The sequence below is a fragment of the Schistocerca americana genome, chromosome 3, assembly GCF_021461395.2.
Source record: "Schistocerca americana isolate TAMUIC-IGC-003095 chromosome 3, iqSchAmer2.1, whole genome shotgun sequence".
NCBI lineage: Eukaryota > Metazoa > Arthropoda > Insecta > Orthoptera > Acrididae > Schistocerca > Schistocerca americana.
This window is the reverse complement of record NC_060121.1, coordinates 295,196,730-295,222,188: the sequence shown is the minus strand read 5'-3', so window position 1 is coordinate 295,222,188 and position 25,459 is coordinate 295,196,730. Positions and strand designations below refer to the sequence as shown.

Genomic DNA, 25,459 nt, shown 5'->3' with positions numbered 1-25,459 from the left:
GCTTATTGGGTAGAAAGCTCCAGATTTCTGGGTATGCATATTGATGAAAACTTTGAATTGGAAGAAGCATAGTTTTGAGTTTCTCAAGCAATTAAGTTCAGCTACTGTTGCTTTCTGTATGACTGGAAACAAACAAATCAATCTTCTGACACATTGTGCATATTTCCAATCAGTAATGTCTTAGAGAATAATTTTATGGGTTAAGTCATCAGTTAGAAAGAAAGTATTGATTGCGCAAAAGGGAGCAGTAAGAATAACTCTAGTTCACGTGCTGTCGTCACGTAGGTTCTCTTGAGGGAGTTGGGCTTGTAACTGCATTACAGTAAATATATTCGCTTATGAAATTCATCATAAATAATCCGTCACAAAATGAGAAAAGTAGCGATATCAATACCTACGATAGTAGTGGAAAAATTACCCTCTATTAAAGCTGTCATTGGCCCAGAAAGGCGTTAAGTATGCAGGAACTAAACTTTTTCGTCATTTATCCTATGCCATAAATTCTCTGCCAGGTAGGAAAACAAGTTTTAAACATAACCTAAAATCATTTCTACTGGACCATTCCTCCTGTTTCATGGACGAAATTTTATTTAAAAACTGGTAGCTTGAAAAAAAAACCACTTGTTCTGAGTATACTGCCATGAGAATGACTAAAACATAATGTCTTAATTTACTCTGACACTAATCGTATATTATGTCTACCTGTTAACGGACTCGCTCCACATCATTTATATGAAACAATCGTTCAGATGATCTACTGAACATGGAACTAACTACCTAAATAGTCTTCACATAGAAGTGTTTTCAAATCTCATTCCACGAAGGAGTTTATTCAATTTACCGAGAATCAGGATTGTACGATGGGTGTGTCAGTTTTGTAGTCGCGGTAGTTGTTTTCTTTTTTTTTTCTTTTTTTTTAGGATAACCACATACGGATCAGAACTGACAGTGCTTTCTTGTGGCTCGTCCACAAGGAACAGTACTAAAAAATAAATATAGCCATCGTGTTTCATGCAGATGGGGCAGTTTGCATGATGCCATTTCGTCTCTGGTTCAAAAGGATGTAACAAGGTTTCATCTCCTGTCAGATTTCTTGCAAGGAAGTCGTCTCCAGAATTCTCGTACTGTTCCAAAAATTCGCTGAACGATTCTTTCCAGCTTCTTTGTGGGTAACCGTCAACATTCTTGGCTCTCAAATGGCTCTGAGCACTATGGGACTCAACTGCTGTGGTCATCAGTCCCCTAGAACTTAGAACTACTTAAACCTAAATAACCTAAGGACATCACACATATCCATGCCCGAGGCAGGATTCGAACCTGGGACCGTAGCAGTCGCACGGTTCCGGACTGCGCACCTAGAACCGCGAGACCACCGCGGCCGGCTCAACATTCTTGGAACCCACTTCTTGCAAACCTTTTTCAGCTTAAACTGTCTCAATATTCTGCACACACTCGCCTCTCCTACTTCGTTTCGGATTGACAGTTCGTTAACTGTTATCCGTTTGTCAGCCAAAATCATGATGTGAACATGCTGCACATTGTCGGAAGCCTGTGCGGTAGTCGGGTTGCTGTTGCGCGGGAGGTCTAGTGTCGTCAAGTCTACTTTCCTCAGATAAACTGCTTTTGCGCAACGACTAACTGTACCTGCGATCAACGCGTTCTTCAGTCTTGTGTGAATATTTGCCACTGTCTCGTTTTCACAACACCGAACTCTGTTTTAATTTATACAACTGAAGCGGAGAGTGGAAATTTGTACCAAAGCTGGGAATCGAACCCGGGTCTCCTGCTTGCTAGGCAGGTGCGTTAGCCACTAAGCCACCTTGGCACAGCAATTCGGACAACAGCACGGATTACCATGGTACGTGTCCCTCCTCGATCCTAATTCTTACTGCCGTCCCAGTTAAATTCACCCTGTGGCAACGTGGCTTAGTGGCTAACTTACGTGCCTATTAAGGAGGAAACCCGTGTTCGATTCCCGGATTTTGGTACAAATTTTAACTCACCGCTTCAGTCTATATACATAAAATAATATCTGTATGAGACCAGTAAAGACTCTGAATGTGTCCCATTTCTTCGTACAGAACTCTGTGTAGCTTCAGACGAACTTAAAGTAAAGCAACCGTCTTGGCAGAGTGCTACGACAACGCTATTTGCGGAAACAAGTTGAACTGAATTTGAATGCAAGCAGGAAGACCGTTTCTATGATCTCTGTGAACAGCAGAGATGTAGAAAAAAAGTTGGGCTTTTGAATTTAATGGTGAACATTTCTTTTGAAGTGACAATGGTAAAACTTGATTTTAATAAATTCCACCTTCGACTTCAAGACAATTCCAAATTCTCTTGAAAACATCACGTGTAGCTCTTCTGAAGCCATCTTGCTGTTCTTTTATGAAGGCAACACTGTTAATAACACGGAGACTAGCTTTCAGCATTACTGGAAAAGACTTTTCTTGCCTACGTAGAAGCACATATTCTTCCAGCATGTCGGGGCCCCTGCAGATTCTAGTCATCAGGTGACATCATCTGTATTCTCCAGAAGATGGGTCGGCAGAAATGGTGACGTTTCTTGGACACTAATGTCAACGAAACTTTTTGCCTGTATGGATGGTAGAAAGACGAAGTCTATAAACAAAACCAAAACACAGGAGACGAACTAACTGCTTGTATTATGAATATTGTTTCTGTGATAAAAGAACCACAAGACGACCTCCCGAAGAGCTACTCGATGCGTTTTCAAGAGAAACTGAAAGTGCATAGAAGTTAGTGTTGTAATTTATGAAAATCGACTTTGAACTTAATCTTTTGCCTTTGCTTAGAACCTTGTGTGGGTATTTGTTTGGGTTACGTTCTAACAGCTGCATATCTGAAACCAATAAATATTGGACTCATATTATATTGACAGTTTTATTCCAATTAGTCTACACTACCACTTCGCAAAATATTCATCACTGACAAAACTTCTAGAAACACACTTTTGTTTATCTCACAATGTAGGCTACAGGCAGCATTAGCTGTACTTAGTAATGGCCTACCAACTAGTTATTCCATTGGGTAAGCAGTATTATTTCCTAAAATTTATTTTCTGTCTAAAAGATACTTTGCCTGTCTCTGTGTCTTTTTTCATACCCCATAAGACACAGCAAAATGTGCGCTGGTGTCCATATAGCGTGCTTCTCGTTATAAGTCCGGATTGCTTTACTTTTACATTCATAATTATTGCTGCATATGCTCGAACACAAGCTACATTATGGAAACCCATTATTTCGAGGAGGTAAAAACTAGAGAAACTCAGTGGGGAAAAGTTTATATATCCCGTACACGTGAAGAGAGAATCCACACACACATAGGACTGATCAATAACTTCTTAATCTTGCACGATGACGTGGGTAGAAGATCCCCTTCTACAAGCCTATGTGTTGGGAGATGGTTTTGAAACCGATTGTTTACGAGGACAGTAAGAACCTGTAGTTTTGAAGCCATACCTTTAGCCTTTCCTTCAGGTATAAGGAGACATTTAAAGGCATGTATTAGGTCTGCGAGTATAAATAGTAGCTGGGCGGTCCATCATTAATTCTGTCGTCATCCAGTCTTTTCTTTGACAGTGAATGCCTACCACTTAGAATAATTTTATTTGGGAAAATTTCTACCCTTTTCTACTACAGTGACGGGAAAAAAATCGCAGCACCTAGGACTTGTGCGACATAAACGGAAGTTGGTAGGTGTGTTTCTACATCTGAAAGATGTCTGATCAAATTTCACACCAGTCGTTTGAGAGCAGCGCTAGTAGCGCCACTATGAGGATGTAAATCAGATTAGTTTTAAGCACACTCTATTACGGCTTTGAGCGTCAATTGCCTCTGAGATTGAACGTGGTGAGTTGATGTTATCCAGGAATGCCTTTAAAGTGACAAAGACGCCATTATCGACACCTCACTGGGTTTGAACGAGGTGCTGTAGTAGTGCTACGAGAAGCTGGATGTTCTTCTGCGATACTGCAGAAAGACTTGGCAGGAATGTAGACACTGCACGTGACTGCTGGCAGCGGTGGTCACAGGGATGTACGGTCGCAAGATGCCCGGGCTCCGGACGGCCATTTTGAACTACAGTGAGTGAAGAGCATCGTGTTCAGAGTATGGCTGTGGCTCATCGTAATGCGTCTTCAGCAGCAAATCGAGCAGCAATTGGCAACACAGTGACACAACGGATTGTCACAAATTGATTACTTCGGGGATGCCTGCCAGACTCAATAGTCCTACACCTGGGTTTATGCTCTGGTGTGTGATTTCGTATGACAGCAGGAGCATTCTCGTATCATGACTGCAATTGTGTGCGTCAGTCTGATGGTTCGACCTTTTCCGCTACCATTCCTGAGCAGCATTTGCATTCCAGGGGGTGTTCTCCAACAGGATAACGCTCGTCCACATACCGCTGTTGTAACCCAAGTTGTTCTATAGAGTGTCGAAATGTTGCCTTGCATCAGCTACAACAAGCACGCACCGTCGCTGTATTGACCGACCAACTGCAACAGACATTTAACTCCATCCCACAAACTGACATCTGGTACCTGCACAAACAATGCACGCACTTTTGCATGCTTGCATGCAACATTCTGACGATTATACTGATTACTAATGTACCAGAACTTCACGTTTTCAATGGCTTATGTCGCACTTACATTAACATGTGATCTTTCAGAGTTTTCAAGTAAATAAATATGTTACGCAGAAAAACGTATTCCCGAAATTAAATTACTCTACATTAATTTTCTTATGGTGTTGCGACTTCTTTCCATCAGTGCGTGTTAGAAGGGGAGGGGGGGGAATTATGATGTTTGGTTTGTGGAGCGCTCAACTGCGCGGCCATCAGCGCCCGTCCCAAATTTTACATAGTTCAGTTTTTAACTCAATTCAATATATCAACTGACACGTGTGATGATGATGATGAAATGATGAGGACAACACAAGCACCCATCCCCCGGGCAGAGAAAATTCCCAACCCTGCCGGGAATCGAACCCGAGACCCCGTGATCCAGAGGCAGCAACGCTAGCCACTAGACCATGAGCTGTGGACGGTGGGAAGGGGGGAGGGGGGGAGTGGAAGGCTACTAGCTTTCCTCCCTCTGCAGTAACTGCTAACAACACGTAATTCTTTGCTTTTAATATCCAGTTGTTCTTGATGAGACAGTTTTCATATTTCTACAATCCACTACCGCATTGCTCGGCCTTCGCTAACAGACGAGCTTCCCGTCGGTGTTTCCGATCTGGTGTGGAGGGTAAGAGCGCAGCCCTCTGGAGGTTGACGAAATTCTCGCAAGAGAAACTCACCATCGCAGTCTCCTCAGATTTAGTGGTAAGAAGACTCATAGGATAACCCGTCAAAAACTGAAAACAGATCAAGCTTGAAAATAGGAAGAGGGCGTCCTCAACTGTGGAAAAAAGAAGCAAAATAGAAACAGTGAACGGTCGAAGATCAACATAAGCAATATCGAGCGATTTTGAATTACCGTGAAGTCCACGGTGATGGACAGCGAAAGGAGAGATCAGGGCTCCACTGTCCCTTTTTTCCCCCTCAGAATTGTGTCTGTCCGTCCGGTCATTAACGTGTCTGTTCACTGATTCAAATTTGTGTCTGTATTGCGGTGTAACGTCCGTTTGCAACACCAACGTGTAACGAAGGGACCTCAACACGTACATACCTCCTATTTGTTCTACAAAAGTACTACATGTCATGCCTCTTGCGTTCCGTTTTTGAAGTTCTGACTCTTGATTTCCTTTGTTGTAACATAGTTCACACCCATTTATTTGTTGTTTTCATTTCTGTGAGAGATCTATGAGGCATCTCGTCTGCTCTCACTATTCATTACATTCACTTGCGACGGAAATATATTCTTACCACATGACTCATATTCTACAACCAATTTATAGTATGACAATAGCAAGACTACAGAAAGAGAACAGGCACGTCAATGACCGGGTAGACAGTTCATAAATTTGTGAAAAAAGGGGCACGAGAGAGTTTTCAACACAGATCTGCCGCAACCACACACCACGACACCGTTGTTCTTGTAGGCTGCTCAGTGTTGCACATGTTGAGATTCGACTTTCCGCTGTTTCTATTTTGCTTCTTTTTTCACAGTTCAGTACAGCTTCCTCTTGTTTTCATGTTCGGTTCAAATGGTTCAAATGGCTCTGAGCACTATGGGACTGAGGTCATCAGTCCCCTAGAGCTTAGAACTACTTAAACCTAACTAACCTACATCTACATCTACATCTACATCTATACTCCGCGAGCCACCTTACGGTGTGTGGCGGAGGGTACTTATTGTACCACTATCTGATCCCCCTTCCCTGTTCCATTCACGAATTGTGCGTGGGAAGAACGACTGCTTGTAAGTCTCCGTATTTGCTCTAATTTCTCGGATCTTTTCGTTGTGATCATTACGCGAGATATATGTGGGCGGTAGTAATATGTTGCCCATCTCTTCCCGGAATGTGCTCTCTCGTAATTTCGATACTAAACCTCTCCGTATTGCGTAACGCCTTTCTTGAAGTGTCCGCCACTGGAGCTTGTTCAGCATCTCCGTAACGCTCTCGCGCTGACTAAATGTCCCCATGACGAATCGCGCTGCTTTTCGCTGGATCATGTCTATCTCTTCTATTAATCCAACCTGGTAAGGGTCCCATACTGATGAGCAATACTCAAGAATCGGACGAACAAGCGTTTTGTAAGCTACTTCTTTCGTCGATGAGTCACATTTTCTTAGAATTCTTCCTATGAATCTCAACCTGGCGCCTGCTTTTCCCACTATTTGTTTTATGTGATCATTCCACTTCAGATCGCTCCGGATAGTAACTCCTAAGTATTTTACGGTCGTTACCGCTTCCAATGATTTACCACCTATGGCATAATCGTACTGGAATGGATTTCTGCCCCTATGTATGCGCATTATATTACATTTATCTACGTTTAGGGAAAGCTGCCAGCTGTCGCACCATGCATTAATCCTCTGCAGGTCCTCCTGGAGTACGTACGAGTCTTCTGATGTTGCTACTTTCTTGTAGACAACCGTGTCATCTGCAAATAGCCTCACGGAGCTACCGATGTTGTCAACTAAGTCATTTATGTATATTGTAAACAATAAAGGTCCTATCACGCTTCCCTGCGGTACTCCCGAAATTACCTCTACATCTGCAGATTTTGAACCGTTAAGAATGACACGTTGTGTTCTTTCTTCTAGGAAATCCTGAATCCAATCACAAACCTGGTCCGATATTCCGTAAGCTCGTATTTTTTTCACTAAACGTAAGTGCGGAACCGTATCAAATGCCTTCCTGAAGTCCAGGAATACGGCATCAATCTGCTCGCCAGTGTCTACGGCACTGTGAATTTCTTGGGCAAATAGGGCGAGCTGAGTTTCACATGATCTCTGTTTGCGGAATCCATGTTGGTTATGATGAAGGAGATTTGTATTATCTAAGAACGTCATAATACGAGAACACAAAACATGTTCCATTATTCTACAACAGATTGACGTAAGCGAAATAGGCCTATAATTATTCGCATCTGATTTATGACCCTTCTTGAAAATGGGAACGACCTGCGCTTTCTTCCAGTCGCTAGGTACTTTACGTTCTTCCAGCGATCTACGATAAATTGCTGATAGAAAGGGGGCAAGTTCTTTAGCATAATCACTGTAGAATCTTAAGGGTACCTCGTCTGGTCCGGATGCTTTTCCGCTACTAAGTGATAGCAGTTGTTTTTCAATTCCGATATCGTTTATTTCCTAAGGACGTCACACACATCCATGACCGAGGCAGGATTCGAACCTGCGACCGTAGCTGTCGCGCGGTTCCGGACTAAGGCGCATAGAACCGCTCGGCCACCCCGGCCGGCTTCATGTTCAGTTTTTGACGGCTATCCACTGGGCCATTTTGCCGCTAAACCTGAGGGGAGGGGGGGGGGGGGGGGAAGGTCAGTTTTCCTTGTCAGTAAAATCTCAAATCTCATGACTGTCTCCGTACCAGTGATATAATTTGTCTTATAGAGAGGCCCCGTATACGCACAAACCTGCGGCATCAAGCAGTACTTACACGGAATTCTGTATGTGGTATTTTAAGATCTTCCCGATTCCCGAGGCCTTTAACTGGATTATTTTTCGAGACACTGGTATCCTACCTTTCTTTTTACCACGAAGAAAAGAAGAAAACATTGTTCCAAGTTCAGAACATTTTTCGCTTTTTGGCCCTCTGTAGTATTTATTTGAGGATGAGGCGATTTAAGGTCGAACGACTGCACAAAACTGATCGTAGGAAAGGCAGACCTCAAAAAGTGTCGACCGCCTCTGAAACAGCCGGCTTACGAAACCTTGTTCGACCGATGCTTGAGTGCTCTTGATCAGTCAGGGTACCTCACTAGACAGGACTGATTGACGAATTTGAGAAGATCGAAAAAAGAGCTGTGCATTTCGTCATGTGTTCGATCCAGAAACACTAAAGCGCAACGGTGATGCTCATCAAAATCCGTGGTGGACGTTACACGAGAGGCGTTGCTTATCACTATGTTCTACTGTTACAAATCCAAGAGCGTACATTTCTTGAGTCAACCAGCGTGCTGTCCCATCTCACATATGTCTACTTATAAATTCCCTTAATATAAAATTAGAGAATGATGAAAGAGATATTTGAATTGGTGCACCATAAACTTTCGGAAGTTCTAGATCCTGGTTAATGAAGCCAACGTGTACTAACACAAGATCAACGAGTGCAGTGCTCATTGTTGTCACAAAATAACTGACGTAGAATGAGGGAATGAAATGCCCGTTGCTAGTTGGCCACGGTAGTTAAGGACCACGGCGACATTGTGAAGCGAACTAACTGGGTGTACAAGTTGTTATACTTATTTTTTAGTGGGTCGCCTATCAAGGACAAGTTGTAGGACAGTTTAAAGAATCTTGAAATCTAGGAGAAGACAGATTAACTGTTGTTTATTTGCTCTGAGAATCGACATAAACCACAATGAAAATGAACTCACATCAAATTACAATGTGATGCTAACTAACACAGTGGGGAGGTACCGAAAAGAGTGGAAAACTAAGTGGAGTAAGCGCAGCAAGATCTGCGTATCAGTGCACCTCACGAAATCGAGGTTAACGTTACAACAATAAGCCATAAATTGTAACCAAACCAAGCAAAGGAAAGCTAGCAAGTAATGAGCGGGTAACGAGCTGCTCACAATAAGTATAGCGTTAACTGCAACTGCGAGGCTTGCATTCCACTATACGGAGAAAGTGCCCCGATCAGCGCCTGACAGCAGCTAGAGATGACTCTCTCTGCAACGACCCGAGCAGAAATGCCCTGAATCCAACTTCACAGCCCTCACTTCAGTACTTTCAGAAAACTCTATATAGATGCGGGGACTCCATGGTGTCGGTAATGTACTGGGCGAGAACTGTTGCGAAATTTCCAAAGCAGGTGAAAGTACATGTAACTTCCATCCCTTTGCATACAAGATGCGCATTTTTAAACACGAAGCTGATATTGGGCCTCAGCATTGTTTTCCTTATTGGTCAATCTTATGCAGCAAGAACACTGCCCAGGGTGATTCAATACTTTTGGCTTAGCTGAATTTTTCGAACTACAGCAACTGACTCTTCCGTGCTTGACGGATCGTGCTGCGGCACGTGATGCTTTTACATGGGTGCAGCAACGTAAAACGTCAAGCTCAATTATTCTCTGGGGGCTGTGGGTTAGCTGCAGCATTCACTGACCACGGGGTGTGCAGGCACCTGCGCCACGTTCAATAGCCGTGGAGCGGGTCACTGCCCAACTTCTGTGAAACTGTCCATAACCCCAGAGGAGGCCCTGTTGACCTAACAGACTGCCTTCTGCCGAGAAGAGGCCATAGAAACGTTACTGAAGTCAGAACACACAGTGTGGTGAGTGCAAGGCTACCTTCAAAAACACACCACTCCAGAATATTCACTAAAATAACCATGAAATAGCGGCAGAAAATGAAAAAAATTCTCCTAGTGATATGTGACGCTAACGGTACATCATTACATAGCGTTTCTGGAACCTGTTAATTATAAAGAAAAAATTAACTGTTACTAATAATATATTATTTAAAAAATAAAAATTATAATACATCTTACAATGTATTGCATAATGTGCATATGTACTTACTGGCAAAAAATTCGTTATAGCACCTTGCCTTCTGATATATCACATGTAGCCGCCTTAATATTAAGTTAAATAGACGAGCATCAGTGTTGTTACTAATACGCCTTTGCTATCTCGAAAAATCTCTAAATTAGCGTCAAAATGTGGTAAATACGTTTCTTATAAGTCCAGCCTAAATTATACTTAATTTGCTCACATAAGTACCTTTCCAAAAACTTCGTTCTTACATAGATGAATCACATATTTTCCTCGTCTATAAGCTATTGTTTTGCAGATTCACAACATAACTCTGTTTACAGTGACTTCAATAACCAACAGCAATACGAGAATAGTTGTGTCCATCACACAAATACGAGAATAGTTGTGTCCATCACACAATTGACAGTGGCTTAGCAGCAATTGTTACTGAAACAGGAATGAGGGTAGAGACAGTGGTACTCGAATTACACTCCACCACGCACTGTAAGATGACTTGCAGAGTACCCGAGGAATAGTAATGACGTTTTAATTATTGCCTCAGAAAAATGAAACTGCGACAGGGATACTTGTTGAGGATGTTGCTCATTCTCTTAAAATTCGCTCTTCAATGTGACAAATTTTTCCCAACGTTGGGTGGGTGACTTGGCAGAGACCTCGACAGTAAAAGTCCGCATTTCTTATGCTCAGGGCTTGTTCCACGCTGAATTCTGGAAGTGCCAGACAGACAATGGTCTCTTTATCCGAGAAAAGAGGAAAAAGCTACTGGATGCCAGGTCAGGAGATATGTAGGGGAGTCAGGCTAAATTTGATAGCTCAAAGAAGAAAGGAACATTGGGTTTAACGTCCCTTCGATATCGAGTTCATTAGAGACGGAGCACAAGCTCGGATTGTGCCCAGGATGGGGAAGGAAATCAGCCGTGCCCTTTTAAAGTAACAATCCCCACATTTGCCTGGAGCAATTTAGGGAAATCACGGAAAACCTAAATCTGGATGGCCGGACGTGGGTTTGAACCGTCGTCCTCCAGAATTCGAGTGCAGTGTGTTAACCAGTGCGTCACCTCGCTCCGTGATAGCTCAAAGGAGCAGCATGTGAAACAATGTCTTGTGCAGAGTGAGCTAAGGCGTTCTTGTGATGCAAAAACAACACACTAGGACTGCTTAATTTTCTGCTGGGTCACTGGCTTATCGGTAGTGTAACATCATGACAGTACATCACGCTTTAGTAAATTGCTACTAGTTTCAGTTTATGCATGGGCCGTGGTATGATCAGGTAAGTCTGAATGACGAAGGTCAGAGTGACCCACCATCTCTGAAGGACAGTGAATCGTAAGACCCATGTACAGCCCGCCGTTCAATTGCTGTGGAGCGGGTCACATCCCATCTTCCGCGAAACTGTCAGTATCCCCAGAAGAGGCTGTCTTGGCCTAATGATATTCACAGATTGCCTTCTGCCAACAGAAGAGGCTACAGAAACGCTCCTGGTTTGTAATTTCTTGTACAATGAGAGTGGTACAGCAATGACTTACAGCGTGCTGTCCGTTTGGATACCTGCACCATACGAAAAGAACCGAAAAGGCTACAAAACCGCGAAAATGGTGGCAGAAAATGAATTAAAATCGGCAAATCACTTATAACATTAGAGAGTCAAAATTAAAACGACTATAAGTTCAACCGTCCCTCTCACCTAGAAACTTCAAAGAGATCTTTCTGAGTGTGAATTATACAGTGTGTTTCAAAAAGAATATACGTATTACAAAGTATCATTTTGTCCAAACTATCGATCGTTGCGCCTCGGCTAGGCTATTGGAGAAACGAATACATAGCCTAGTTTATATTAATAGCCACTAGATGTTAGTTCTCTTCTGTTTTACTTGGTAACCGTCATTTGTTTGAAATGGCTACTCCGCAGCATAAATCATTTTGTGTTCTCGAGTTTGCGAAGTGCAATTCCGTGATTACAGTGCAAAGACGTTTCAGGTTCAGACGTGGGACGTTCGCAGATGTTATCAACAGTTCCTAGATACAGGATGTGTGTGTAAAGGAAAGAGTCCTGGCCACTCTCGTGTTCCTTAAGAAAATGTTGCACGAATTCAAACTGCTTTCCAACATAGTCCTTCAAAATCAACTCGACGTGCCAGTCGGGAGTTATAACTGCCTACAGCAACAAGTTGGCGTGCTTTGAGACGTCGGTTGGTTATGAAGCCGTACAAGTTACAGCTGTTACAAGCTCTGCGTCCTGATGACAGACGCAAACGTGCGGCATTTTGTAACGAGATTCTTGATGCTATTGACAAATGTGTGTAAAGTTTCATATTCGTATATCTTAAAGTTTAATAAATATATGCATTGGAAATACGTATATTCTTTTTGAAACACCCAGTATTAAATTTTGTTGTTGTTGTTGTTGTGGTCTTCAGTCCTGAGACTGGTTTGATGCAGCTTTCCATGCTACTCTATACTGTGCAAGCTTCTTCATCTCCCAGTACGTACTGCAGCCTACATCCTTCTGAATCTGCTTAGTGTATTCATCTCTTGGTCTCCCTCTACGATTTTTACCCTCCACGCTGCCCTCCAATACTAAATTGGTGAGTCCTTTACTCCTGATAGCGACGTCCTCCTGAGTAGTCCCCGCCCGGAGATCCGAATGGGGGACTATTTTACCTCCGGAATATTTTACCCAAGAGGACGCCATCATCATTTAACCATACAGTAAAGCTGCATGCCCTCGGGAAAAATTACGGCCGTAGTTTCCCCTTGCTTTCGGCCGTCCGCAGTACCAGCACAGCAAGGCCGTTTTGGTTAGGGTTACAAGATCAGATCAGTCAATCATCCAGACTGTTGCCCCTGCAACTACTGAAAAGGCTGCTGCCCCTCTTCAGGAACCATACGTTCGTCTGGCCTCTCAACAGATACCCCTCCGTTGTGGTTGCACCTATGGTACGGCTATCTGTATCGCTGAGGCACGCAAGCCTCCCCACCAACGGCAAGGTCTATGGTTCAGGGGGGGGGGGGGTATTAAATTTAGTAAACATAATATTTGCTCGGGTTCTGGTATTACAGAAGACACTGGGCAGCTCTTCAGTACTCTGAGCGTAGGGAATAGTGGATTTGCGGCAGGAAATGAAACCTTCTCGCAAATCTTTGTGTGTAATTGCTGGTAAGTCCAGAGCATTTAGTCGGGGTCGCGGCTGCTGGCAAAAAGGAGAGCGTAGCCGGGGCAAGGGATTCCCCCGCAGCGTGTGGATTCCCGGCGGCTCTCTAGCGACCGGTCAGACAGGCAGCGAGCGGCCACAGGGAGAAAACAAAGAAAAAAGGAGAAAAAAGGGAGCGGATGGCGGAGTTCCGCGACCTCGGCGACGCTTTGTGCGGATGTGGCGGGGAAGGCCAGCAGGGGCAGCCCGCCCGCTGCCAGCGCGTGCACGCCGGCACCTGTTGCGCACAGCAGGTAGCAACGCAGTATGACCACTAACACGCGTACTTGTGGCTTCCGTCTGCTGTAACGACTGTCTCTACGGATGCAAGAAAACTGGCTACTGCAGGGACAATGAGTCGTCCAAGCGTAGCTGAGTTATAATCTGTTTTAGATTGTCACCGTTCGTTTCCGATGTCGTTGATATCTAATGAGGATATGGTAAACTGCCCGAAACAGTCAAACACATCTGAAGAAAATACTAGCACTGAAAGCAAGAATTATGAGATCTTAGATCTCTGCTTCCCAAGCTGGAGGTAATTGTTGTTGTTGTGGTCTTCAGTCCTGAGACTGGTTTGATGCAGCTCTCCATGCTACTCTATCCTGAGCAAGCTTCTTCATCTCCCAGTACTTACTGCAACCTACATCCTTCTGAATGTGTTTAGTGTATTCATCTCTTGGTTTCCCTCTACGATTTTTACCCTCCACGCTGCCCTCCAATGCTAAATTTGTGATCCCTTGATGCCTCAGAATATGCCCTACCAACCGGTCCCTTCTTCTTGTCAAGTTGTGCCACAAACTCCTCTTCTCCCCTATTCTATTCAATTCCTCCTCATTAGTTACGTCATCTACCCATCTAATCTTCAGCATTCTTCTGTAGCACCACATTTCGAAAGTTCCTATTCTCTTCTTGTCCAAACTATTTATCGTCCATGTTTCACTTCCATACATGGCTACACTCCATACAAATACTTTCAGAAACGACTTCCTGACACTTAAATCTATACTCGATATTAACAAATTCCTCTTCTTCAGAAACGCGTCCTTCCCATTGCCAGTCCACATTTTATATCCTCTCTACTTCAACCATCATCAGTTATTTTGCTCCCCAAATAGCAAAACTCCTTTACTACTTTAAGTGTCTCATTTCCTAATCTAATTCCCTCAGTATCACCTAACTTAATTCGATTACATCCCATTATCCTCGTTTTGCTTTTGTTGATGTTCATCTTATACCCTCCTTTCAAGACACTGTTCATTCCGTTCAACTGCTCTTCCAAGTCCTTTGGTGTCTCTGACAGAATTACAATGTCATCGGCGAACCTCAAAGTTTTTATTTCTTCTCAATGGATTTTAATACCTTCTCCGAATTTTTCTTTTGTTTCCTTTACTGCTTGCTCAATTACCCTGAGGATAATATCAGACCTTTTTTGGATAAAAACCAGCGGGTTCGATTATTGTTCAGTCACAATTCTACAGAGCCTTTACAAAATACATAATTCGTTTGTTGTCGCTTCCTAGTAGAGCAACTAAGTCATTACAAACCGGTTTTCGGCTCAGAAAGCCATCATTAGACTTTAGCTGACTATCGTCGCGAAAACTCCGTTCGGACAGGCATTGGAAGGCCCAACGGTACTGACCGACCGCCGTGTCATCCTCAGCCTATAGGCGTCCCTGGATGCCGATATGGAGGGCATGAGCTCTGCCAGCTGCTGTCAGTTTACGAGACCGGAGTCGCTACTTCTCAATCAAGCAGCTTCGCAGTTTGCGTCACAAGGGCTGAGTGCATTCCATTTACCAACAGTGTTTGGTAGACTGAACGGTCACCCATCCAAGTGCTATCCAAGCCCGACAAAGTTTAATTTCGGTGATATGACGGGAACCTATGTTTCCACTGCTGCAAGGCCATTGGCATGGTCCTCAAAGAAGGAACAAATTTTAATGAACAATATTGCAAAAGATGATACACATCAACAATGAGGCACAAACACAGATTAAATATCATTTTTGAAAGTGCAGTGATAATGCAGTTAAAAACGTTAAACAATAAATAAACGTAAAGGGAAGAAATGAGAAAAACATTACCACTAAATTCGGAAAAAACGGTGGCTATTAGACAAATTAAATTAAATTAACCGTCCAAATAAAATGAATTTAGTATGTGGCTAGGGTACAGCTTGACGAGATATTTTACATATACTTCTCTTCTGTACCGACGTTAAAGACAAATTTTATTTTATTGGGATTCCTAATTTAATTTAAATTGTTGTATACACACAGTAATTTTCGAGTGTAATATTAACTTTATCCTCGTTTATTCATTTCATATTTATTTACAGTTTAACGTTTGTAACTGCATTACCACTGCAACGTCAAAGATGGCATTTTCTCTTCATTCGTGACGCCCTCTTCATGGCTAACATCTTTCGCAATGCTGTTCACGACTATTGTACCTTCTAAGATGCTAATGGTCAGTTAAAGTTTGGTGATGGCATAGTTAGATGAAAACCGCTTAGCAACATAAATTAACGCTGCAGAGCACACACAATAGTGTACTTTGTCACTACCGATTGCGGGTGATCGTTGGTGACTTATCTGTTTGAATGTTAACTAAATAGTGTTTAGTCGCTTTGAAAACATAGTATTGATTATTATCACTCTAAAGAGCTTAGTTGAGTGCTAAACATTGGTGTGGGCGGCGGGCGGAGCGGTCGGTAGGGAGGGGTGGAACATTTAGCTGGCTGATTCAAACCGGGATCCCAGCAGGAATGGTCAATAATCAGGGATATGACAACAACTATCATTCGAAGCAAAAAAGTCTGGTAAACATGGGCTGTAAAATTCATAACTTAAGAGCTATGAGTATCTCTGCATCGTCGCTACAATGAAACAAATCTCATCTAATGAACAAATGCTCGTAGTTCTTACTATGTGCGTCTTAGAGCCCATGTTTATCAGACAATTTTTTTCTTCTTTGGTCCATACTACCTCCTCACAAAATATGGAAAGCAAAGAGCATGCAATAGAAGGGGTTTTTTTCACAGTATCAAAGATGAAGAAGTGCTCATAGTTTGTAAAGTAACGGCTAACGTGTTTTAGAGTCAGTCGTTACTTGACTTTTTTGCTTCAAATGATTATTCGCAGTACATCCCTGAATATTCGTTATTATTTCTGGGACACCCTGTATACGAGTAATGGTCTCAGAGGCATTAGACACCAATGATTTACATGGTCAGTGGTTCTTATCATTCACTGAGACTGTTTTTCCACGTGATTCCTGCGACTAGTTCTTAGTCGCCCTTTGTTTCATCCTAACATACCGAGATAGATCTGTGGTAAACACATTAGTCTCGAACTTGAAGGCAGGGTAGTTCGAATCCCTACGCAGTCATCCTGATAAAGGTGTCACATGGATTCAATAAATCATATGCGTGGACGACTACTCAAAAAATGCCACGACCAATTATTTCCACCATCCTTCTCAGCTGGAACTAGTGATTAGTGTGGTGTCACCGCCAGACACCACACTTGCTAGGTGGTAGCCTTTAAATCGGCCGCGGTCCGTTAGTATACGTCGGACCCGCGTGTCGCCACTGTCAGTGATTGCAGACCGAGCACCGCCACACGGCAGGTCTAGAGAGGCGTCCTAGCACTCGCCCCAGTTGTACAGCCGACTTTGCTAGGAAAGGTTCACTGACAAATACGCTCTCATTTGCCGAGACGATAGTTAGCATAGCCTTCAGCTACGTCATTTGCTACGACCTAGCAAGGCGCCATTACCAGATTATAATTAATGTATCATCAAGAGCGATGTTCTCCAATTAGTCAAGTATTCAAGCAACTCCGTACTTTATTTAGTAGACTCAACTCCTTTAACTGTTCCAGACCTCACGCCAGTATGCGTGAGCTTAAACGCGTGCATTTCGGCCTCCTCTAGCAACACGGTGTTGGCTCTTCTGCCAACACATCAATTAGTTTCTGAATATTCCGAACACAGTATAAAGATACCCTTCATTTTTCCTTTCACTGCTGATCTCACTATAATAAAATTTAATCCTTAAAACACACGAATAAATGAGGATGTCGACGTTTCTGTGTCCTCGTGTACGTCAATACTCTGCTAACAATTGCGAAGCGCATGGCTGAAGTACTTTACATTGTGCTACATATTATAATTTATGCTCGTGCCATTAGCGTATGGCATGCAGAAAGGGTACTTCTTAGCGTCATCTTCGTGTTTCCTACGGGAGTGATATGTATGGAGTTGTAGTATATTCAGAGGCTCCTCACAAAAACACTGATCCTTGAAATTTTGTAACTAGATCTCCACTTGACAGTTAGCGCTCTCTTCAAGCATCTACCAGTGTCACGTTTCTATGACGCACTCACGTGGCTCAAACAAAATTGTGACGATTCATGCTGCCATGCTTTGTATACGTTCAATATTCCGAGTTAGTCGTATCTCGTGTAGGTTCCACAAACTTCAGAAATTTTTTGGAATGGGTCTCACGAGTGTCATGTAAGTGTTTGAACGCTGAGATCACTTTCCTAGCACTCTACCAATGAATCATAGTATTCTAAATGCTTTGCCTCCAATTGACCCTGTGTGATGGTTTAATTTCATATTCGCACAAACTGTTACATCAATGACTTAACGCAAGCGTGACTCATGCAAGAAGTCTGAAGTTACTATTAAATTCGTCTGCCTGGTGATGAACTCATAATATATGCTACGACTGTTCCATCACACTTTTCTAGGGTATGTTGATGGGTTTTCTCTATCTGCTGATAATACTTTCGGGAATAAGTGTTGGTGCGCTATGGAGTCAAATGCTTTATGGAAGTCAACAAATACTGTATCTAACTGATGGCCTGAATTCATTACTATCAACATGTCATATACACACATAAAAAAAAAAACTTTTGCATCGCCCAGGTTCCCAGAAATCCTGAACATATACGTTGACTGTGGATATTGTATCAAAGACACAGCCACTTTGACTGTTCAGAGATGTCACTAAACTCGCCCAAAGATGTAAACAACCACGCATTAGCAGCACCTATTAGACGGAGAGGGTCCGACAGCCGATCAGTTCCAGTCATTCCACCAGGAATGAGGTACACGACTCATGTTGTCTGTAGTTCAGGCATGCCTAGACGGTCAGTAACGCGGTTCGATCGCGTCTGCATTGTTACTTCGTGCCAGGAAGGGCTCTCAACAAGGGAAGTGTCCAGGCGTCTCGGAATAAACCAAAGCGATGTTGTTCGGACATGGAGGAGATACAGACAGGGTCGATGACTTGCCTCGCTCAGGCCGCCCAAGGGCTACAACTGCACTGAATGACCACCACCTACAGATTATGGTTCGGAGAAACCCTGACAGCAATGCCATCATGTTGAATAATGCTTTTCACAGGACGTCGAGTTACGACTCGAACTGTGCGCAATAGTCTGCATGATGCGCCACTTTACTCCCGTCGTCCATGGCGACGTCCACCTTTGCAACCACGACACCATGCAGCGCGGTATAGATGGGCCCATCAACATGCCGAATGGACCGCTAAGGATTGGCATCACTTTCTCTTCACCGATGAGTGTCGCATATACCTTCAACCAGACAATAGTCGGAGACATGTTTGGAGACAACCCGGTCAGTCTGAACGCCTTAGACACACTGTCCAGCGAGTGCAGCAAGGTGGAGGTTTCCTGCTTTTTTGGAGTTGCATTATGTGTGGCAGACATACGCCGCTGGTGGTGATGGAAGGCGCAGCAACGGCTGTACGATACGTGTCGCATATACCTTCAACCAGACAATAGTCGGAGACATGTTTGGAGACAACCCGGTCAGTCTGAACGCCTTAGACACACTGTCCAGCGAGTGCAGCAAGGTGGAGGTTTCCTGCTTTTTTGGAGTTGCATTATGTGTGGCAGACATACGCCGCTGGTGGTGATGGAAGGCGCAGCAACGGCTGTACGATACGTGAATGCCATCCTCCGACCAATAGTGCCACCTTATCTGCAGCATATTGGCGAGGCATCCGTCTTCATGGATGGCAATTCGCGCCCCCATCGTGCACATCTTGTGAATGACTTCCTTCAGATAACGACATCGCTCGACTAGATGGTTCAAATGGTTCAAATGGCTCTGAGCACTATGGGACTCAACTTCTGAGGTCATCAGTCCCCTAGAACTTAGAACTTAGAACTACTTAAACCTAACTAACCTAAGGACAACACACACATCCATGCCCGAGGCAGGATTCGAACCTGCGACCGTAGCGGTCTCGCGGTTCCAGGCTGTAGCGCCTAGAACCGCACGGCCACTCCGGCCGGCCGCTCGACTAGAGCGGCCAGCATGTTCTCCAGACATAAACCCTATCGAACATGCCTAGGACAGGTCAAAAAGGACTGTTTATGGACGACGTGACCCACTAACCACTTTGAGGGATCTATGCCGAATCGCCGTTGAGCAGTGGGACAATCTTGACGAACAGTGCCTTGACGAACTTGTGGATAGTATGCCACGACGAATACAGGTATGCATCATCGGAAGAGGACGTGCAACTGAGTATTGGAGGTACCGGCGTGTATAGCAATTTGGACCACCACCTCTGAAGGCTCCGGAACTCTCGAAACGGAGGTCATGCGAAACTTCTTTTGATGTGGCATGGATACGGTTTTGAATGTCCGATTTTTTTCATAATCCTTGCTGGCTGGTATTCTGTTCGATATATATAACGACATTTGGTCTCAAACGTAGTCAGATTCTCCAACAGACGGACGCTACTGATAATGGACGTTAGTTCGGTGGATCAGTTCTGCTACATTTTTTGTTTTCTGTACTTTCTGTCAACTAACGGGCAGAGTTTTTTGTTTAAGAATCTTCTGTACACTTCCCTCAGTACCAAATGACATTGAGCAATGGTAAAACCATGAATTTATGTATGTGGTTAAATTTCCCATGATTTGTCTTAATAGCTGAAGGTGGATGCGGGGATGGTTTCTTCGTAAAGGTATAGCCTTTTCCTTCACCATCCTTTATGAGTCCTAGCTTGTGCTCAATCTGTAATGACATCGTCGTCAAGACGTTGTAGGCTTGTATCCGTTCCTTCCTGCTCTCAGGATATCACTGGTCTGAGGACAAGTGTTCAGTAAGTCAGCAGCTCGCCTCCCAGTAACATAAAAAAAAGAAAAAAAAACCTGATGTTTATTTGTGTTCGGAGACATGATGAGAACGAAGAACCAGAATATTTAGTATCCATACTTAAAATTTTAATTTCAATGATACATTTAATTTTATGGTTGTCTAAAATTCACTCAAACAGCAAGCAACTGTTAAATGAAAGCTCTTCTCAGTGATGTTGGTAACGGAGCTGCTTATCATTCACAAGCAGACAGCGACCTCATACGTGTGGTTTTGTGAGAGACCATACGGTTCTTTCTTCCTCACTGCTGATGTCGTTGTTTTGTTTCCGGAGAAAAGGCATCCGCAAATGCTGTGGTATCCGCTACAATGTTGACATATGCCACTATCTACGTTCGCCGGGATTCGTGTTCCTCCACTTACGCAAACATCCTACGCATATTGAGAAAACTGCCGAGAAGGTCGTGCGTAAGCAGCGAACATTCCGGGATGTGTAAGTTATTTCCTTGATAAATTCGCCAACCACGCGACAACTGGTATAGTTTCTGAGAAAAGCTCCCGCTTGAGTTAAACAAGCATTACAAAATTTGGCTAATGATGTTGTGCACATTCCCGTCGTGAAACCCTGAATTCGAACAAATACAGTTTATGTTAACTGTTACCTTGTAACCTCCGTACTGTGTTTATTTATGTATGAAATTTAGCGAAACTTTATCACCCACATTATAAAAATCTACGTATTACCAAAGCTATATATTCACAAACTGTTATCCGACTTAAACTCGTGTGCTAACCTTTGGCTAAACAAAACTTTAATTGAATTAACTGTAACTGATCTGAATACAGCTTGTCTTTATATCAAATGCGCATCTGAAGTAAAACAATTATCTGGCCCTAATCAAACGTTCCACTTACCTCGCGTCTTGACAACACTGCTGTAGATTTCACGAAAGCACAACAGCAAACAGCAAGCAGGCAGCGGCTAAACTAGACTTCTATTTCTAAATAAAATTTACAAACCATGTTCAAACTTCACGTGATCTTCACGCATAACATTAGTCTGGACAATACTATGCTTAACAAAGTGAACAATGATTTGAAAAGGCACAATATTAAAAGAGAATTTCTATAAAAATCGGAACAGCTTAATCAGTTGAAATCTTAATGCATGATTCAAGGAAGTAGGTTGGTCTTTCCCTCAGCTCTGAGCAAGTGAACAAAGTCATGTAGATGTCAATAATCGTTTCCACAAATTAGGTTCGCAGTGCAGCAGTCTTCCCTCAAACTTCGTCTCTTAAAAATAAAAATAAAATAAAAAATCATTATCCAAAATTTATATTCCTTTCGCCTTTCAATATATACATCATATTCACCTTGCTGTCTTTTACAATAAATCTTTCTTCATCGAACAGATACAGTCACAAGTCAACACAGCGCTACTGAATACGTCCATCACCTACCACCCTTCAACTGAGAATATGACAGACTGCGTAGTCGCAAAGACTGTGCCACGACAAGACCAAAGATTGTTTAACAGTACCGTAACTTGCTCTCTCACGCGCACATTGTTAACTTACAAAAATCAAAATGGCATGTCCACCTTACAGCATTATTGGGTCGGATCCGGAACCGAATGTGTAGTGTCTGCCGTCGAAGCCGAAGGACTCGAATTCGATTGCCGATACCTCCTCAGACTTTTTTCAAAGGTAGAGCACTCTGGAACGCGATCCGTTATCCTCGCGAGGGCAAATGAGGAGCTACTTGCATAAAGAAGCAGTTACACCTGTAGGATTCATCTAATGGTAGTGACGGCCGGAAGGATTGACGAAATGCTGATCATATGTCTCATGAACATAGATCGCTCTCTTGTAAGCAGCAATCGCAATGCGCTTAAGGTCTAATCCATGTAGAGTATTTACGTTTCTTAAGTGCACTGCACATTGGAGACATACGCGTTTTCCTTCCACTAAGGTGACACTAGTGAAATACGTACATATAACAGATGCCAAGAGAGCTATACGTCAGCAAAAGTGATACTTTACATTGGAATATGAGATCTATCTTCGTGTTCTACGGTTCTGATATGGGCTTGTATGACAATAGTTGTTTTCTGCGCCCTAAAGCAAAACAAACAGGTTATCTACAGAGCTAACGAAACGCCTCCTTAACCCAGAGGAAAAAACCCGACACTATGACCGTATGATTTGGGGTTCTGTTGCACTGGAGTAAGATTTTTTTGCCCCTTTATACCCAAAAGCTTACCATGTGCCGTAAAACATTAATAGTAAACACTAAATTGAGCACTTGATTTTGTTAGTATTACGAGCCCTTAACAATGACGATGAATACTGTGGTATGATATTTGGTTTAGCCGTATCACGCGATGAACATGACACTAATGCCACTGGTTAGAAAAATGCACATTATTGCACATCAGAGTCTCTAAAAAAAAAAAAAAAGAAAGTGTGTGAAATCTTATGGGACTTAACTGCTAAGGTCATTAGTCCCTAAGCTTACACACTACTTAACCTAAATTATCCTAAGGACAAACACACACACCCATGCCCTAGGGAGGACTCGAACCTCCGCCGGGATCAGCCGCGCGGTCCATGACTTCAGCGCCCTAGACGGCTCGGCTATTCCCCCGTGGTAGTCTCTAAAACACTGAGAACAGAAAACCAGAGGATGATCGTTGCCTAAAAGGAAGTACACAACCAGTCATACACAAGATTCTGCACTTCGGTTTATGTTGACAATAGAATTTTAATCGGTTTCATGGTATGATGGAGGACGGCGGTTCAATTCCGCGTGCGGCCATCCTGATTTTGGTTCAAAATGGTTCAAATGGCTCTGAGCACTATGGGACTTAACATCTATGGTCATCAGTCCCCTAGAACTTAGAACTACTTAAACCTAACTAACCTAAGGACATCACACACATCCATGCCCGAGGCAGGATTCGAACCTGCGACCGTAGCAGCCGCGCGGCTCCGTACTGAGCGCCTAGAACCGCTAGACTACCGCGGCCGGCCTGATTTAGGTTTTCCGTGATTTCCCTAAATCGCTCAAGGGAAATGCCGGAATGGTTCCTTTGAAAGGGCACGGCCGACTTCCTTCCCCGTTCTTCCCTAAACCGATGAGACCATTGACCTCGCAGTTTGGTCTCTTCCCCCAGGACAGTGGTTCAAATGGCTCTGAGCACTACGGAACTTAACATCTGTGGTCATCAGTCCCCTAGAACTTAGAACTACTTAAACCTAACTAACCTACGGACATCACACATATCCATGCCCCAGGCAGGATTCGAACCTGCGACCGTAGCAGTCGCGCGGTTCCGGACTGCGCGCCTAGAACCGCTAGACCACCGCGGCCGGCCCCCCAGGACAATCTAACCCCCCATGGTATGATGGTCGAGGTGCTCGATTTGAAACTGTTCAGAAACCAGCTGTACCCTGTTTGCTGGTGCTTATGTTAGAACTATAGTGATGAAATTTGATGGCTCATTATGACTATTTTACTTGCACAACGGTTAACGCGCTCACGTTTTTCTGCATTGTGGATGGTTTCATTGCGGCGAATCCGATAATACCCATTCCCCAGTATGTCGTGTAACTCTGGCTGTTTTTCGTGCTGATACACATGTAGAGTGAATCGAAACCCTCTACCCGCGATCTATACAGTGAGACGAAAGAAATAATGGGATAGCAATACGCACATTCACGGGCGGCGGTAGTATCACGTACATAAAATATAAAAGGGCAGCACATTGGCAGAGCTGTTATTTGTACTCAGGTGATACACGTGAAGGTTTCCACCGTGATTATGGCCACAAGACAGGAATTAACAGACTTTAAATGCGGAATGGTAGTTGGAAATAGACGCATGGGACACTCCATTTCGGAAATCGTTGGGGGATTCAATATTCAGATATTCGCAGAGTCAAGAGTGCGTCGGAGATACCAAATTTCAGGCATTACCTCTCACTTACGGACAATGCAGTGGCTGACAGCCTTCACTTAACGACCGACAGCAGCGACGTTCGCATAGAGTTGTCAGTGCTAACAGACTAAATACCCGCAGAAATCAACCTCGGACGTACGAGGAACGCATCCGTTAGGACAGTGCTGAGGAATGTGGTGTTAATGTGCACTGGTAGCAGACGACCGACGCTAGCGCCTCTGCTAACAGCACGACGTCGCCTGCAGCGCCTGTTCAGGGCTCGTCGCCATATCGGTTGGACCCTAGACGACTAGGAAACGGTGGCCTGTCAGATGAATCCCGACTTCAGTTGGTAAGAGCTGAGGGTAGAGTTGGAGTGTGGTGTGACGCTCCACAAAGCCATGGACCCAAGTTATCAACAAAGCACTGTGCAAGCTAATGACGGCTCCGTAAGTGTGTGGGCCGTGATTACATGGAATAGAATGGGTCATCTGGCCCAATTGAACCGATCGTCGACTGGAAATGGTTATGATTGTCTCTTCAGGTTTGCTGCCGGATCCTAAAATCAGCTTGACTCGATATCTCGGCGATCCAACTGGTCGTCATCTTCAGGAGAATGCTGCTTCTGCTGATGAGTCCCGCTGAGAACTGACGCCAGGCTGTAAATCGACGTCCTATATAGGTCACCGTTCAGTACACGGAGAATGGGCCACCAATCACGTTTGCTGCCCTCCAAGACAGGGAAGTAGCGCCGCTCTTAGTAGAACACTGGCGGCAACGATATATCGCACTCAGGGCCGCACCGAAGAGCGTTCAATTTCGATGCGAGATAATACAGGATTCCACGTCTTGCTAAGGGGAAACCCATTGTCTCTTTTGATTAAACTATCCGCCTACCTAATTTCAATCGCCTCTTTATAGACACTGTTCCAAAATCCGGAAATGTTGGCAAGTATCACAGTTTCATCAAATTTCATACCGTGTCCCTCATTTATGCAGTGTTCTGCTACTGCCGATTTTTCCGGCTGT

General features: G+C 43.7%; 1 protein-coding gene and 1 non-coding gene across 2 annotated transcripts in view; one reads left to right on the top strand and one right to left on the bottom strand.

Moving 5' to 3' along the window:
- The window catches only part of LOC124606038 (aromatic-L-amino-acid decarboxylase), a 309,333-nt gene that overhangs the window by 92,235 nt on the left and 191,639 nt on the right, over window positions 1-25,459 (top strand). The gene's annotated exons all lie outside the window — the stretch shown is intronic.
- Trnaa-agc lies at window positions 1,754-1,825 on the bottom strand. Its single transcript has one exon. It is a non-coding gene; the product is annotated as a tRNA-Ala (tRNA).